The following is a 17,329-nucleotide window of genomic DNA, read 5'->3' on the forward strand; positions in this document are numbered from 1 at the left end:
ATTAACTTCTCCATCTTAAGGTTAGGCATTAACTTCCCCATCTTAAGGTTAGGCATTAACTTCCCCATCTTAAGGTTAGGCATTAACTTCCCCATCTTAAGGTTAGGCATTAACTTCCCCATCTTAAGGTTAGGCATTAACTTCCCCATCTTAAGGTTAGGCATTAACTTCCCCATCTTAAGGTTAGACATGAACTCTGAATGGTTATGGTAAGGGTTAAGGTTTAGGATAGGCATTAACTCTGAATGGTTATGGTAAGGGTTAAGGTTTAGGATAGGCTCATAACAAAAATCTCGAGACAACTTTCTATCGCTGTATTCAAACTTGCAACCTTTGGTACCAGATGCAGATGCTTACACCCATCCATCATCCCTGTCCACAACGCCTCAGCAAAACCCAAACCTATTGAAGGTGTTAGGGACAGGGAGGGAGAGACCAGAAGGAGAGAAAGGTGTGTGCGTGTGTGTGTGCGCGCGTGTGCACGTGAGTGTAATTGATCAGTATGAAGGGCTCGTTAGCTACAATTGCTAACAATCCCTGGGCTCTTGAGAAAATGAGTGGCGTTTTTTAGCCGCTGCATCCTGACTACAGTACCACTTACACTTACTCACACACACACACACACTCGACAGGCCCTTGTGTGTGCAGGCGGCATGCTGGTAGAATCAATAGCGTGTGTTTCAGAAATCATATGCATCTTCATCCTCTTCAGTGTAGAATGGCATCAGGACAGCATCACTGTGTTTAGCATCAGAAGTACATGGCTACATTTACTGGCTGTTCTAGTACATTCACCCCCCCACCCCACCCCTTCACCCCCTCCACAGGCTCACCCCTTCACCCCCTCCGCAGGCTCACCCCTTCACACCCTGGGCTTGAGGGTTGAGAGCTTCACTAAAGAAAGCCTCGAGCCACAGAGTGTTATCAACAACATATCGCATGTGTGTTTGTGTGTGTATGTGGCATGTGTACTAAGTAGAATGAAGCATTTAGCATGTAATACCCAGTCTTAATGTTAAGCCACACACCTGGTGAAGGCGTGAGCCTGCTCTGCCCAGGGGGTGAAGGAGTGAACCTGCTCTGCCCAGGGGGTGAAAGAGTGAACCTGCTCTGCCCAGGGGGTGAAGGAGTGAACCTGCTCTGCACAGGAGGTGAAGGAGTGAACCTGCTCTGCCCAGGGGGTGAAGGAGTGAACCTGCTCTGCCCAGGGGGTGAAGGGGTGAACCTGCTCTGCCCAGGGGGTGAAGGAGTGAACCTGCTCTGCCCAGGGGGTGAAGGAGTGAGCCTGCTCTGCCCAGGGGGTGAAGGAGTGAGCCTGCTCTGCCCAGGGGGTGAAGGAGTGAGCCTGCTCTGCCCAGGGGTGAAGGAGTGAACCTGCTCTGCTCATGGGGTGAAGGAGTGATCCTGCTCTGCACAGGGGGTGAAGGGGTGAGCCTGCTCTGCCCAGGGGTGAAGGGGTGAGCCTGCTCTGCCCAGGGGGTGAAGAAGTGAGCCTGCTCTGCCCAGGGGGTGAAGGGGTGAGCCTGCTCTGCCCAGGGGGTGAAGGGGTGACCCTGCTCTGCCCAGGGGGTGAAGGGGTGAGCCTGCTCTGCCCAGGGGGGTGAAGAAGTGAGCCTGCTCTGCCCAGGGGGTGAAGGGGTGAGCCTGCTCTGCCCAGGGGTGAAGGGGTGAGCCTGCTCTGCAGAGGGGGTGAAGGGGTGAGCCTGCGGAGGGGGTGAAGGGGTGGGGTGGTGGGGTGAATGTTGTAGTGGTCCGAGGGTCAGGAGGTGCTGGTGCAGATAACTTCAGGTCTGTTCCAGTCAGGTGATACATAACAAAATGGAGAGAATGTGTGAGGGGAGGGCGAAGGGGTGGCACCATACACAGCACAGAGGAAACAGCAGGGATCTACTCTCTTTCTCTCTTGCAGTGCATGCTGGGAGTTTTTTGTAGTTTTTGTGTTTGGTATGGAGGGCTCTGTCCTGACTTATTTTCTTGATTCTGTCCTTGGTCTTTTCTTTCAATTTTTCTTCTCTATGGTGGAGGGTAAATGCACTATTTGTTTTAGCGGTATCCAACGTTTTCCCAAAGTTAGGGTGGAAGAGGACAGAATTTTAGTTTCCTGGGGTTTGGAAGGTGTGGTGTGCACGATGGCTTCTCCGCGGAGATGCTGTCGTTACGGCATGGATTCAGGTGTGTTCCTGAGAATGGAGTTAAGGTGGAGGAGGCTCTGTTCGCGGTCGGTGAACAGGTAGGAGCTGAATTTATACATTCTGCTTCCAGAATGAACAAAGCTGTGGTTGTGTTCATGAAAATAACACATTTTGGTTGGTAGGCTCTTTCCTAGTGGAATATTTGTACGGGGTGTGTTGATGCCAATATTGCCTCTTTGTACCCTTTTGACCAGTGTGGTAGTCGCAAATTTTCAAATGATCAAATTAGGAAAGTGCTGAGTCATATTGGTAAGTTTGCTAGAGGTTTCCGTGTACTGTCATGCAGGTTATCAGGCAGATGTTAAGCATGTTGTTTCGTTCCGAAGGCTAGTGTTCATGTTTCTGAATAACAATGAGCAACAGCTAAATGTGCATTTTAAAGTGAGGCATGGGGAGGGGCTCTACACGGGGTTTGCCAGCACAGACAGTCTACGGTGTTTTGAATGTGGGCATTTGGGGCAAAAGAGCTTTGCGTACCCACATAACCTGTTTGGGATAGGGGGCGGTATTTTCACGTCCGAATGAAAAGCGGGCCCAAAGTAAACTGCCTGCTACTTAGGCACAGAAGCTAGGATATGCATATAATTGGTAGATTTGGATAGAAAAGACTCTGTGAGTATAACAGTACTTATTTGGCAGGTGAAAACCTGAGAACAAACCATCCAGGAATTGTTTTTTGAGTTCACTGTGTTTTCAGTTGGTTTTCTATGGGAATCTAGATTTATGAGGCATCTGGTTGCAGTTCCTAGGGCTTCCACTAGATGTCAACCGTCTTTAGAAATTGGTTAATGTTTTTCTTTCTTTCTTTTGAGCAATGAAGAAGTATAGCTGTTCAGACTGAGTGTCGAGTCTAGTGTGCTGTTGTGTTTGGGGCGTGCGACTCAGCGCTCGCTCCACTTTCATTTTATCAGGTATTGAACACAGTTTATCTGTCTTAAATTTGATCAATTATTTATGTTTTAAAATAACTAAAGATGGATTAGAAAAGTTGCTTGAAATGTTTGGACCAAGATTACAGGTAACTAATTAGATAAATGGTAGTCATGTTGGGGGAGTTGGAACTGGTGTTTTTCTGAATCAAATGCGCCAAATACATTTACATTTTGGAGATATAATGACGGAATTTATTGAACAAAAGGACAATTTGTGATGTTTATGGGACATTTTAGAGTGCCAACAGAAGAAGATCTTCAAAGGTAAGGCATGAATTATATCGTTATTTCTGAGTTTTGTGTCGCGCCTGGCGGGATGAAATATGATTGTCATGTGTTTGTTGGATGGGGTGCTGTCCTCAGATAATAGCATTGTTTGCTTTTTACATAAAGCCTTTTTGAAATCTGACACGGTGACTGGATTAACAAGAAGTTAAGATTTAATGTGGTGAATTGCACTTGCGATTGTATGAAAGTTAAATATTTCAAAAACAATGTGAATGTGAATTTCGAACTCTGCAATTTCACTGGATGTTGTTGAAACGTTCTGCTAGCAGAACCCCCAGCCGTAACAGGATAAAGGCCGTAGACAAGGTGAGGGTACAATCGCTAGTGGGGGAAATCGAGGTCAACGTGCAGGGGGCAATGAGACGCAGGCAGCAGAGGCTGGGCCTAGTCATGCCAGTGATGGTGTTGTAGATAAGGTTGAGCCTAGTCAGGCTAGAGATGGTGGGGTAGCTGAGGCTGGGCCTAGTCATGCTATGGATGGTGGTGTAGATGAGGTTGGGTCTAGTCAGGTTATGCTAGTGGATGAGGAGAATATAGTGGGGAAGTGTAAGACACTAGGGTGGGGGGGTGTCAAGCAGAAAATAAAAATGTGGGAGAATAAAGAATTTGGGAGGTGAGAGGCTGGTGTGGTCAAAGGCACCAAGGAACCTTTGCCTGGTGGTGGGGGAGGCCCTGACCAGACATGAAGAGCAGGTGGTCAGGATGGGAGATGAGGAGGAAGAAAGTGAGTCTGAGGAAGAGGATAATGAGGAGTCCTTTTTTTCAGACTCCTCCTCAATGGGACCAGAGCGGTTCAATGGGTCAAGCAGAGGGTTCAAAGTGTATGTTAAGGGAATTAACAAGGTTCCTGAATGAGAGCAAGGGGAAAAACGTTTCTTGAGGCTTATTTTTCTGATCTGAGAAAGTTTGTAAGATCAGTACAACATGCTTTGAAAAATGAGGGGCATGGTGTCCTCTCACCCAGGAAACAGTTTAGGTTGAGGAAGTGGGTCACAACAGTGCATGAAGGTCTACCTTCAGACACTGTTTAGATGAATAGTTTCTTTCTGGCATGTTGGTTTTTCAGCTTTGCTATTGGTCTGTTTCTTTGCTGGCTTTTCTCCCATTTCTTATGGATACTCTTTGGGTAGGCTTTCTTAACTTCTTGGCGCACCCATCCATTTAGAGGGATAATTTTCGTCAACATCCGCTGAATTGCAGAGCACCAAATTCAAATTAAATTACTAAAAATATTTAATTTTCATGAAATCACACATGCAATATACCAAAGCACAGCTTATCTTGTTGTTAAATTACCTGGCATGTCAGATTTTAAAAAAAGCTTTACAGTGAAAGCAAACCAAGCATTTATGTTAGGACAGCTCTCTAAGCAGACAAAACATTACAAACAGCTAGCAGCAAAGTAGATTGGTCACAAAGGTCAGAAAAGCAATTAAATTAATCGCTTACCTTTGATGATCTTCACATGTTGCACTCACGAGACTCCCAGTTACACAATAAATGTTCGTTTTGTTCCATAAAGATTATTTTTATATCTAAAAACCTACATTTGGTTGGCGCGTTTTGTTCAGTAATCCACAGCAGGTCACGACGTGCAGATTCCAAATAGTATCCGTAAATTTTGTAGAAACATGTCAAACGTTTTTTATAATCATTCCTCAGGTTGTTTTTACAATAAATAATCGATAATATTTCAACCGGACGGTAGCTTTTTGAATAGGAGATAGAGAGAAAAGGTCTGCTCCAAGCTGCTCGCGCATGCAAAACTCTGGGGACACACAGCTATCCACTGACGCGATGTGATCATTCTCGCTCATTTTTCAGAATAAAAGCCTGAAACTATGTCTAAAGACTGTTCACACCATGTGGAAGCCATAGAGAAATATGGTTGATACCCCTGTAAATGGAGGGAAGGCATGCAATGTTCCTGTTTGGACAGCACTTCCTGGTTGGATTTTCCTCAGGTTTTCGCCTGCAAGTTCTGTTATACTAACAGTTTTGGAAACTTTAGAGTGTTTTCTATCCTAATCTGCCAATCATATGCATATTCTAGCTTCTGGGCCATAGAAATAGGCAGTTTCATTTGTGTACATTTTTTATTCAAACATCAAAATACTGCCCCCTAGTCTCAAGAGGTTAATTTAAATGGCGCCAGAGATGTGGGAAAGATGAGTGTGTTGGGTGAATATGTAAAACAAAAAAAAGTACAAGTGTTGTTTCTGCAGGAGATGGACAATGATGTGGTGAATGAAGTAGATTGGTGGTCTCTAGTGGAAAGAGGCAAGAGTGTTTGAGCCATGGGACAAATTTTAGTGCAGGGGTGGCAGTCCTTTTTGTACTGGCTCTGTCTGTAAAAATGTGCTCCTCAAAGGAGTCGTGTAGGGGTAGGACTACTTGTTGTAAAAGCAGAAATTAACAACATGGGTTTTGTCTTTATAAATGTGTATGTGCCTGTCACAGGTAGCGCCTGAGGAGATGCTGGTGGTCGGCGGGGACTGTATTTTACGAAAGACAGAAATGGAGAAGAGCCTCATTCAGGATCAGTGGAGTGTTAAAGACATCCTTAATCAGTTTGACCTAGTAGACGTTTGGAGAACTAAACATCCTGACACAAGACAGTATACATGGGTGAAGGTATTTGGGGCTAGGGTGAGTGCAGCCCGACTTGATCGTTTTTACATGTCCAGGAATCAGAGCAATAGTCTGTTGGGCGCTACCATTCTCCCGGTGGGGTTTTCAGATCACCACAAAACCATGGCTCGGCTGTCTATTTCACCAGGGCCTCGGCATGCATCCTATTGGAAGTTTAATGCAAAGCTCTTACAAGATGCTACTTTTAGCTCAGGTTTCTAGATTTTTTGGGGAAAGGTGGAGGCAGCAAAGAGAGGAGTATGAGTCTCTGAGTCAATGTTGGGATGTGGGGAAAGTCCAAATTCAGCTTTTCTGTCAACAGTACACAGCTCTCTCATCTGCAGAGGTTGGGAGAGTATTGGGGGAACTCGAGTGTCGTATTAGTGAGATGGAGGTAGACATGGTGGGGCAAGGCAATGGAGGCCTCCAGGTTAATTTAGCTGAATTACAAAGGGACCTGGGCAGTTTTTTCCAGGTTAAAGCAAAGGAAACACTTGTAAGAGCTAGGATCTCCATGCTCAAGGAGATGGACGCTTCCAGCTCCTTCTTCTTTGGTTTGGAAAGACAGAGCAGTGAGACCAAGGGAATGCATTGTCCACGGCTGTCTGATGGGCGGGTGACCTCTGTGTTGGGAGAGATGCGGAAGTGGACTGTGGAGTTTTATACTGAGTTGTATAGGGCAGAACTGTGTGGTCCTACGTGTGCTCAAGTCTTGTTTGCAGAACTCCCTAAGCTGTCTCTGGCACAGAGGGATGAAATGGACATTCCTCTGTTGTCTCGTGAACTGGCAGATGCCGTAACCCAGATGTCCACCGGCTGTGCACCGGGGTCGATGGACTCCCAGTGGAGTTTTATAAAACTTCTGGGGAATAATTGGACTGGACTTCTTTTGTGTGTTGCGTGAATGCGTCAGGTTAGGAGAGTTGCCGATGAGCTGCCGCCGGGCGGCTCTGACATTTCTGCCCAAAAAAAGGGCCTTGTGTGAACTTAAGAACTGGAAGACTGCGGCATTGCTCTGTGCGGACTAAAATATATTTGCCAAGGTCCTCTCTAACAGACTGAAGTCTCATCTGGACTCTGTAGTACACAAGGACCAAACATATTGTGTACCGGGACGCTCAATCACGGACAACTTGTTCTTAATCAGGGACATGTTTGACTTGTCATGAGGTTCTAATGTGAACTTTGGACTGGTCTCTTTCGAGCAAGAGAAGGCTTTTGATAGAGTGGACCATGAGTATCTGTTTAACTTCTTGGTGACAGGAGGGCAGTATTGAGTAGCTTGGATAAATAAGGTGCCCAGAGTAAACTGCCTGCTACTCTGTCCCTGTTAAAGATAGGGCTGATTACTGCCCCCTTTGGGGTGATTGGGTGCCCATAGTAAACAGAAAAAAAATCTGTCAAAAATTGCTAATATAGGCATATAAAAATTATTATTGAATAGAAAACACTCTAAAGCTTCTAAAACCGTTTAAATTATGTCTCTATGTAAAGCAGAACTCTCAGGGCACTCATTCTCCCAAACTCTCTCTTGTCATCATAAAAGTTGGCCCAACTTTGACGTCATCGCCCCCACCCTTCCCAAGCACTTACAGTCCTGGGAACAGTTTCTAGCTCTTCAGCGCGATGTCTGCTTTCAATGGGGCTTCTCATTGTGAGAATCGCGCGCTCACGAGGGTTTTGGCGGGCCGAAACCTTTCGGTCACGCGAGAAAACAGGCTACTCTCATGCGCGCTCTGCTCGGATGATGTCTTTGTTCCAAGATTGATTAAACGACTCGTGTGTTTCTCTTCGTCCTGAGAATTGCTGTGAAGCTAGATAACATGCTAACGCTGTGTTCTGAACATAGTTTGACAAGTTTAGTCGACATATAATATGTAATTTCGACGTTTTGGTGCGCACCCACTTGACTTTTTGGCTGCATTTCAACCGAAATGTGTCGTGTTTGATCACCGAAAGACACAGACTTCCAAACTAAAGCTGTTTTTGGTAAGTATAAACCCTTCCAGGTCTACTGATGGAAGAACAGCAAAGGTAAGGGAATATTTATGTGTTTATTATGGGTTTCTGTGGACTCCGAAGTAGAGGAGCCAAAATGCTAATTCCTGAGCTAACTCATATTATAGCCTAGTGAACGAAATCTGTAACGTTAAAAATAAAAGTAACACAGCGATTGCATTTAGAAGAAGTGTATCTTTCTATACATATGTAGAACATGCATATTTAGTCTAAGTTTATGTTGTGTATTCCATGTTAGCTGACGGCATATGCTGGAGCTATCGTCATTTCTCATTTTTTTGAACATGCCGTCATTGTAAACAGATTTATGGATATATATAGCATATTATTGAAAAAAACATAAATGTACTGTGTAACATGTTATATTACTGTCATCTGATGAAGATTTCAAAAGGTTAGTGAAATTATTTTTATTTTAATCCTGCATTTGGTGATTGCATATTTTGTGGAATTTGGCTATGGAAATTAGCTTGGTCTTCGGTGTGTCTTCGGTGGTGGTTTGACATAAATATGTGCTATGTTTTCGCCGTAAAACATTTTAGAAATCTGACTTGCTGGCTAGATAAACAAGTTGTTTATCTTTCATTTGAGCTATTGGACTTGTTAATGTGTGGAGGTTAAATATTTTTAAGAATATTTTTTGCGTTCCATGCGCCACATTCCAGCTGACGGTGGGAGGGCTGGTTCCCAATTGGGACTCAAGATCCTCAACAGGCTTTAGTTAACTTCTTGGTGACAGGAGGGCAGTATTGAGTAGCTTGGATAAATAAGGTGCCCAGAGTAAACTGCCTGCTACTCTGTCCCAGATGCTAATATATGCATAGTATTAATATTATTGGATAGACAACACTCTGAAGTTTCTTAAACTGTTTGAATGATATCTGTGAGTATAACAGAACTCATATGGCAGGCGAAAACCTGAGAAAAATCCAACCAGGATTTGGGAAATCTAAGGCTTGTAGTTTTTTAACCCAGCCCCTATTCTAGATACAGTGGGGAATTTGTTATGTTGCACTTACCAAGGCTTCCACTACATGTCAACAGTCTTTAGAACGTTGTTTGACTCTTCTACTGTGAAGTGAGAACGAATGAGAGAGGAATGACACGCATTTCACATGAGATGTATCTCCTGTTCCTTCGCTTTTCTGAAGACAAAGGAATACTCCGGTTGGAATATTACTGAAGATTTATGTTAAAAACATCCTAAAGATTGATTCCATACATCGTTTGACAAGTTTCTACGGGTTGTAACGGAACTTTTTGAACTTTTCATCCGACGTTCGGCTGGACCTGAATGCGCTTTTGGATTTGTTAACCAAACGAACAAAACAAACCTTTATTGTGGAACTGCGATTCCTGGAAGTGCATTCTGATGAAGATCATCAAAGGTAAGTGAATATTTATAATGCTCTTTTTGACTAATGTTGACTACCCAATATGGCGGCTATCTTTTTGACTGCTTTGTTGTCTGAACGCTGTACTCAGATTATTGCATGGTTTGCTTTTTCCATAAAGGTTTTTTGAAATCTGACACAGAGGTTGCATTAATCATTCATTCATTTATTCAATACTTACTACCTGTACTCGCTTCTCGTCTCCCAGCATCTGTCCTTACACTACGCACACTCACAGGTCCCTACACACTCACATACACTGTCATTCCAACACACACAAACACTCACTCCATCATTTGTTCACTCACACATAACATGCACATACATTTATGCTGACATAACTGCACACACACTCACATACAATCTGCTGCTGCTGTTTAACTTACATAATGTTGCCTAGTCACCTTACCCCTAGACATATCTACCTCCATCACTCTAGTATCCCTGTCACCTTACCCCTATACATATCTACCTCTATCACTCTAGTATCCCTGTCCCTGTCCCAGTAAGTATGCTTACTTACTTTATTGTGTATTTCATATTTCTTATTCTTATTTCTCGTGTTTTTTCTTTCCAGTAATACATTGTTATTAATTATTGCATTGTTGGGTTTTGCTGCAATGGTCTTTGTGCCGGGGTCTGTTATATCTGGTATAGCTCTCCCGTCTTATCTGGTGTCCTGTGTGAATTTAAGTATGCTCCCTCTAATTCTCTCTCCATCTCTCCCTCCCTCCGGGAGGACCTGAGCCCTAGGATCATGCCTCAGGACCACCTGGCCTGATGACTCCTTGCTGTCCCCAGTCCACCTGTCATGCTGCTGCTCCAGTTTCAACTGTTCTGTCTGCGACTAGGGAACACTGACCTGTTCACCGGACGTTCTACCTTGTTCTGGACCCACTGTTTTCGACTCTCTCTCTCCCTCTCTACCGCTCCTGCTATCTCAACCTCTGACTGCTTGGTTATGAAAAGCCAACTGACATGTACTCCTGAGATACAGACCTGTTGCACCCTCTACAACCGCTGATTATTATTTGACCCTGCTGGTCGTATATGAAAGTTTCAACATCTTGAAGAACAATCTGGCCTTAAATGGCCATGTACTTTTATAATCTCTGCCCGGCACAGACAGAAGAGAACTGGCCACCCCTCAGAGCCTGGTTCCTCTCTAGGTTTCTTCCTAGGTTCCTGCCTTTCTAGGGAGTTTTTCCTAGACACCGTGCCTCTACATATGCATTACTGGCTGTTTGGGGTTTTAGGCTGGATTTCTGTATAGCACTTTGTGACATCTGCTGATGTAAAAAGGGCTTTATAAATACATTTTATTTTGAGTTTGCAAGAAAGGCAATTCACTGTATTTGTGCATGTGACATTAAAACTTGAAACAAAGCACCTGAACTCTCTCCAAACAATAGACCATTATTCCAAATAATACACACAATAAGAATACTTCTTGGCTACAATACAATCCGGATTCGTCAGAGCCAGAGAGAGCTCTTAATGAACGAGAACACAGGAGAGAATAGGCTGGTCAGAATCCTTTTCTTCTCCCTCTCCGTGTGTGTATAAATTATAGATGATCTAGAAGCAGATAGTTGAGCTCTGACTGAACCACTCTGGATCTGCTGCTTAACCAAAGCAAGAGAAACACCGCACCTTCCAAATAAGTTACTGACTGTCTGTGTGTCTGTGTGTGTGTGTGTGTGTGTGTATGTGTGTGTGGTGGTGTGTGTGTGTGTGTGTCTTGATGAGATAGCCCCACCCTAGGCTCCAGGTCTCCTCTCTGTTTTATTGTGAGGTGAGTGATAGAGCTATAGAGTTATAGTCAGTTATATACAGACGGCAGCTCAAACAGAAGAGTATCAGACTCACCTCTAAGACACCTGTAGCAGTGTATCCATTAACATACACACAAAAACAGCATAGGTATGCACACAGACACAGTATGTATGTATGCACACAGAAACAGAAACACACAGAAATACGCTTTCATGCTTACTGAAAGGAGAGTGGAGGATATAGAGTTGACAGTGATCTGAGCTATGTGTGTGTGGGCATGTGTGTGTGTGGGCATGCGTGTGTGTGGGCATGCGTGTGTGTGTGTGTGTTGTTTGCTCCTGTTTACAGACATTACACAGGAACACTCCTTGGCTGTTAAAGAAAAAACTGTGTCAATTTTACTTCCCTGAACCCAGAACTCTCTCTCTACTCTGTCTCTCCATTTTTAGATACTCTAATGGGCTTTCTCTCTCTCCATTCCTCTCTGCTCAGCATCTCTGATAGGCCATCTCTGGATGATGAGAAGCTATATTTCTGGAGTCAGATCACACTGCAGAGCACACAGTGTCAGGAGAACATGAAGACAGGGCAGGAATAAAAACATCTCACAATCACCAAACAGATTATCATAAATGCTGTGTGTGTGTGTGTGTGTGTGTGTGTGTGTGTGTGTGTGTGTGTGTGTGTGTGTGTGTGTGTATGTGTGTGTGTGTGTGTGTGTGTGTGTGTGTGTGTGTGTGTGTGTGTGTGTGTGTGTGTGTGTGTGTGTGTGTGTGTGTGTGTGTGTGTGTGTGTGTGTCAGGTATTATGCCAGCATAGCAGGTATTGTTACCTTCTCAAAAGGAACATGCCACAGAGAAAACAGAGAGAGAGAGAGAGAGAGAGAGAGAGGGGTTGGAGACATAGATAGAGAAAGAGAAACAGAGATGTATAAACTATCAATACTGTCACAGAAAATGGCCCTCAAATTAAGCGGAGTGCACAGCGGTACAAGGGACTCTGGGAAATTGCTTTATATCGCTTCCCAAACAATGGGCCATCTGACAGCCCTGAGCCCGATAACTAACCCTCTCTCTCTCTCTCTCTCTCTCTCTCTCTCTCTCTCTCTCTCTCTCTCTCTCTCTCTCTCTCCTCTACTGACTTTCATGTGTTTAATATCATGCAAAATAACAGCTTCTTATTTCCCTGTCTCCTCTTCCTCTCTTCCCACTCTCTGTCCTCTCCTCCCCCCAGGCCTGTGCATCCCCTCTTTAATGGGTCTAAGCACTGTAAGCTGGCTGTGAGCAGAGGGGACTCTTACACACAGTTCTGCTAGGCTCATCTGCCTTTGTTTATCATTGTTATGATTATGATTATTCATGTTCTCTCTCTCAGAGCACAGGCGAAGACAGTAGGAGAGGAGAGGGCGAGGAGGAGGAGGGGTGGCAGGGGTTAGAGCGTTCCTGTGATGTGAAGCTTGTTAAATAAACTGGCTATTTACCAGCATGACAGACAGATTATTTACAAACACACACCACCCGCCCCCGTCTCTCTGTCTCACTCTCTCTCTTCATCTTTCTGTCTCAGGGTGGGTGGTTCACCCTCTTCTCTTCTCTTTTTCATGATAAAGAGATTGAGGAAGGGCAGTGTAGTGTTTGTTTGTAAAATAATGACTATTATTGTTATGTCTGTATGACATGCTACTTATCAGAGCTCTAAGTAAGTCATTCTATATGTGTTGAAGATCAGAAATAACACACACACACACACACACACACACACACACACACACACACACACACACACACACACACACACACACACACACACACACACACACACACACACACACACACACACACACACACACACACACACACACACACACACACACACACACACACACACACTAATACACTAGTAGCCATGGGATTGTGTTAATATTCCTCTCCAGTTTGATAGTGACCGGCGGTAGGTGCTAAGGAAGAACAGAGAGAATGATGGAGAGAGAGAAAGAAAGAGTGATATGGGGAGAGAAAGAGAGAGAGAGAGAGAGAGAGATGAGAGAGAGAGAGAAAGGTGGTGAGAGATATAGATATGGGGAGAGAAAGAGAGAGAGAGAGATGGGGAGAGAGAAAGAGAGCGAGATGGAGAGAGAGAGAGAGAGAGAGCGAGAGAAAGAGAGCAAGAGAAAGAGAGAGAGAGAGAGAGAGAGAGAGAGAGAGAGAAAGAGAGATGGGGAGAGAAAGAAAAGAAGAAAGGAGAGAGAGGAGACACAGTGGAGAGGGAGCTTACAGGAACAGTGGGGACAGGATAAACGATTTCTGCTTTTAAGTAATTTGAGGAAGTGTGATTAGAGAAGTGTGTGATTAGAGAAGTGCTTAGACAATGTTTATGAATGTGTGTGTGTGGAATCTCTACGTACAGTACACAGAGAAAAGGTACACACACACTCCCATCCCTTCCAGCATAGGGACACCCCAGGCCTGCACCAAAAACTCTCTTCCTTTCCTCCTCTGTTATTGGAGAGTCAATTATAGCCCTGTTCATCTTATGCTATCCCCAGCAGAGCCCCTGTTCTACCTCACCTAATGAGGACTGTAGGTAAGTCCATGTTATTAGGCCCTTTTAGATATTCATTCAGGAGGAGGGAGATGGTCTATTGAGATGTTTACCATTTGAAGGTTCTACTCATGACAATATACCTCCCATCCTTCACACACACACACACACAAACACACACACACAGACACAGACGGACACATACATGCTCGCACACACAAACTGTTCCGTCTGAAGGTCCCATCCCTGACAATATGCCTCCTGTCCCTAAAAACTGTTCTGATGATCTTTTCCCTGTGGGACTCTTTAGACTGCATCCCAGAGAATGGAGGTGTTTGTGTGTGTATCAGGGGTAGTGGTGTGATTCTTTTCATGGAGAGAGCACAAAATAGCCTCAAGGGCTTATTCTTGACATTGGAGGGAATGGTGTGAAAGGGAGGAGTGATGGAGAGAGAGAGAGGAGGGATGGAGAGAGAGAGAGAGAGGAAGTGAGGAAAGAATGATGAAAGAGACAGAGGGGGATGATTGGACGCTAATAGCTTTTCATGACCTAAGTCTAGATGGGTGTGTGTGTGTTCCACATGGTAACACACATACAAACAATGTACACACCGTTCACAGAGACAAACCCAGGACACACAGCGAGTTGGTTGAATTTATTGTTACTTCCTTCTAAATGCTCCTTTTGTTTAATACACTGAACACTATCTCCAAATACTTGATTTATTGTAATATAAACAATAGTGTGTGTGTGTGTGTGTGTGTGTGTGTGTGTGTGTGTGTGTGTGTGTGTGTGTGTGTGTGTGTGTGTGTGTGTGTGTGTGTGTGTGTGTGTGTGTGTGTGTGTGTGTGCAGACCAGAAGTGTGTGGACCATGAGTCCCCACAAGAATAGTAAACAAACCATATTTCAACCATCTGAAGACATTTTTTCACAAGGAAAAAGGCTATTTCTAGGGGGTTCAGGGTTACGGTTAGAATTAGTGTGTGTGTGTGTGTGGCTGTGTGCAGGTGTGTACGTGTACGTGTACGTGTGTGTGTGTGTGTGTGTGTGTGTGTGTGTGTGTGTGTGTGTGTGTGTGTGTGTGTGTGTGTGTGTGTGTGTGTGTGTGTGTGTGTGGCTGTGTGTGTGGCTGTGTGCAGGTGTGTACATGGGTGTGTGTATGTGTGGGTGTGTGTGGAACATTACCCCAGCGTTAACAGTTATTTATATAGCCACTGGCCTGTAAACCACACTGAGTATGTTATCAGACCTACAAGGAGAGAGAAGAAAGGAAATAACTGATTTCAATGCCCTGTTACCCCTTTACTTATACACAAACACACACACACGCACACACAAACACAGAGTTTTGAGAGAGTTTTGCACTCAGTGGGTGCACTGCCTCTGTTCAACATCCCAGTAAGTGTTGTGTTCCTCGGTATCTCCTCCTCTACCCTACGGAGTCCATTATGAAAGGCCTAGGAGCTTATCAGGGCTAACGTTAGCTTATACTCTACCGTACTCTGTCATTCACCACGCATGGGCCCCCGCTAATGCTATCTCCACCATTCACTGCGGATAGGCTCTGCTAACGATGCTAATTAGGGAGGCAGACACCACAATGAACGCTTCATCTCTCCTCCCACCTGTCACATTCAAACCCACCACAGCCTCAAAAACCAGAGAAAATAACTTCCTTCTGTCCTCATCTCCTCCTTTCTCTCGAAACAATAGCACCCGTGAAGGCAGATGAAACGTGTTTGTTTGAGTGGTGTTTCATGTTTTGTTTGGATTCCTTGTGTAAACTCCAAGAAAACTTTGCTGCCTTTAGTAGGCTTCTGTTTGATAAGAGAATGAACGGAGAGCGAGGGAAAGAAAAGAGAGAGAAATGAGGGATAGAAAAGACAAGGAGAGTAGAGCAGTGAGAGGATAGAGAGAATGAAGGGAGAGAGAGAGGGGAAAGATAGGGACGGAAGAGAAAGTTGATAGAGAGAGGGAGAGAAAGGCTGGATGAAGAGACAGGAGATGATTAAGGGAATAAAGAGTGAGAGGGAAAGAGACAGAGAAAGTGAGAGAAAGAGAGAGAGAAAGAGAGAATCAGAGAGAAAGAGAGAGTAAGAGAGAGAAACTTGAAGTTTTGTCTTTATTTAATGAAACATTCTCCCCTAAAATAAACCACCAAAATATATCCTGTACTGTATACATGTACCATACTCACCTTGCCCTCTACCCCATGATACAAAACACCCCACATCACAATAACCAAAACCTCACCACCTCTACAACTGTATATCCAAAACATCTTCCCCAGCTATACAGACAGCCCGCCCGACACACCATATCTCCTGAAATATCTCTTTCTATCATTTTATAGAACTCAAATTCCACTCTAGGGCGTGCAGAGACCATCCCATTAAATAATATCAAAGGGTCTGTTATCCCCCCACCTTTGACACTGTTCCTCCTTGTTAGCCAAATAGCCAAATTTGCATGAGCAAACAGAATATTCAACAAAACACATTTGGCCTTCTCCTTATTTGAATACCTGTACCCCATTATAAACATCCCAACAGTAAAAAACACTCCCAACCTCTCACACAGACATTCCAACAAAGACATTAATGGCATTAACCTGGTGCACACAGAAAACACACAACCAGCTGTTAGTGGCCAGGGCTCCATGTAGAACCCTCCACCGGAGGTCCCCTGACCTCCTTGGCACTAGGGCTTTGTAGAGCCCCCTCCATCTAAAACCCACCATACTCTCCACCCCACATACACCCTGTCACTGATGCAAATATTCTGGGTAGCCATGTAGCCGCGTCGATGATAATGGGGGCGTGCTCAGTCCCCCTTTTCTTGTAGTCCACAATCATCTCCTTTGTCTTGATCACATTGAGGGAGAGGTTGTTGTCCTGGCACCACACGACCAGGTCTCTGATCTCCTCCCTATAGGCTGTCTCGTTGTTGTCGGTGATCAGGCCTACCACTATTGTGTCTTCGGCAAATGTAATGATGGTGTTGGAGTTGTGCCTGGCCGTGCAGTCATGATTGAACAGGGAGTACAGGAGGGGACTGTCCACGCACCCCTGAGGGGCCTCTATGTTGAGGATCAGCAAGGCGGATGTGTTGTTACCTACACTTACCACCTGGGGGTGGCCCGTCAGGAAGTCCAGGATCCAGTTGCAGAGGGAGGTGTTTAGTCCCAGGGTCCTTAACTTATTGATGAGCTTTGAGGGCACTATGGTGTTGAACGCTGAGCTGTAGTCAATTAATTATAATCTCACATAGGTGTTCCTTTTGTCCAGGTGGGAAAGGGCAGTGTGGAGTGCAACAGAGATTGCATCATCTGTGGATCTGTTTGGGCGGTATGCAAATTGGAGTGGATCTAGGGTTTCTGGGATAATGGTGTTGATGTGAGCCATAACCAGCTTTTCAAAGCATTTCATGGCTACAGACGTGAGTGCTACGGGTTGGTAGTCATTTAGGCAGGTTACCTTAGTGTTCTTGGGCACATGCACTATGATGGTCTGCTTAAAACATTTTGGTATGACAGATTTGGACAGGTTGAAAAT

The sequence above is a fragment of the Oncorhynchus tshawytscha genome, linkage group LG07, assembly GCF_018296145.1.
Source record: "Oncorhynchus tshawytscha isolate Ot180627B linkage group LG07, Otsh_v2.0, whole genome shotgun sequence".
In the NCBI taxonomy this organism is placed as follows: domain Eukaryota; kingdom Metazoa; phylum Chordata; class Actinopteri; order Salmoniformes; family Salmonidae; genus Oncorhynchus; species Oncorhynchus tshawytscha.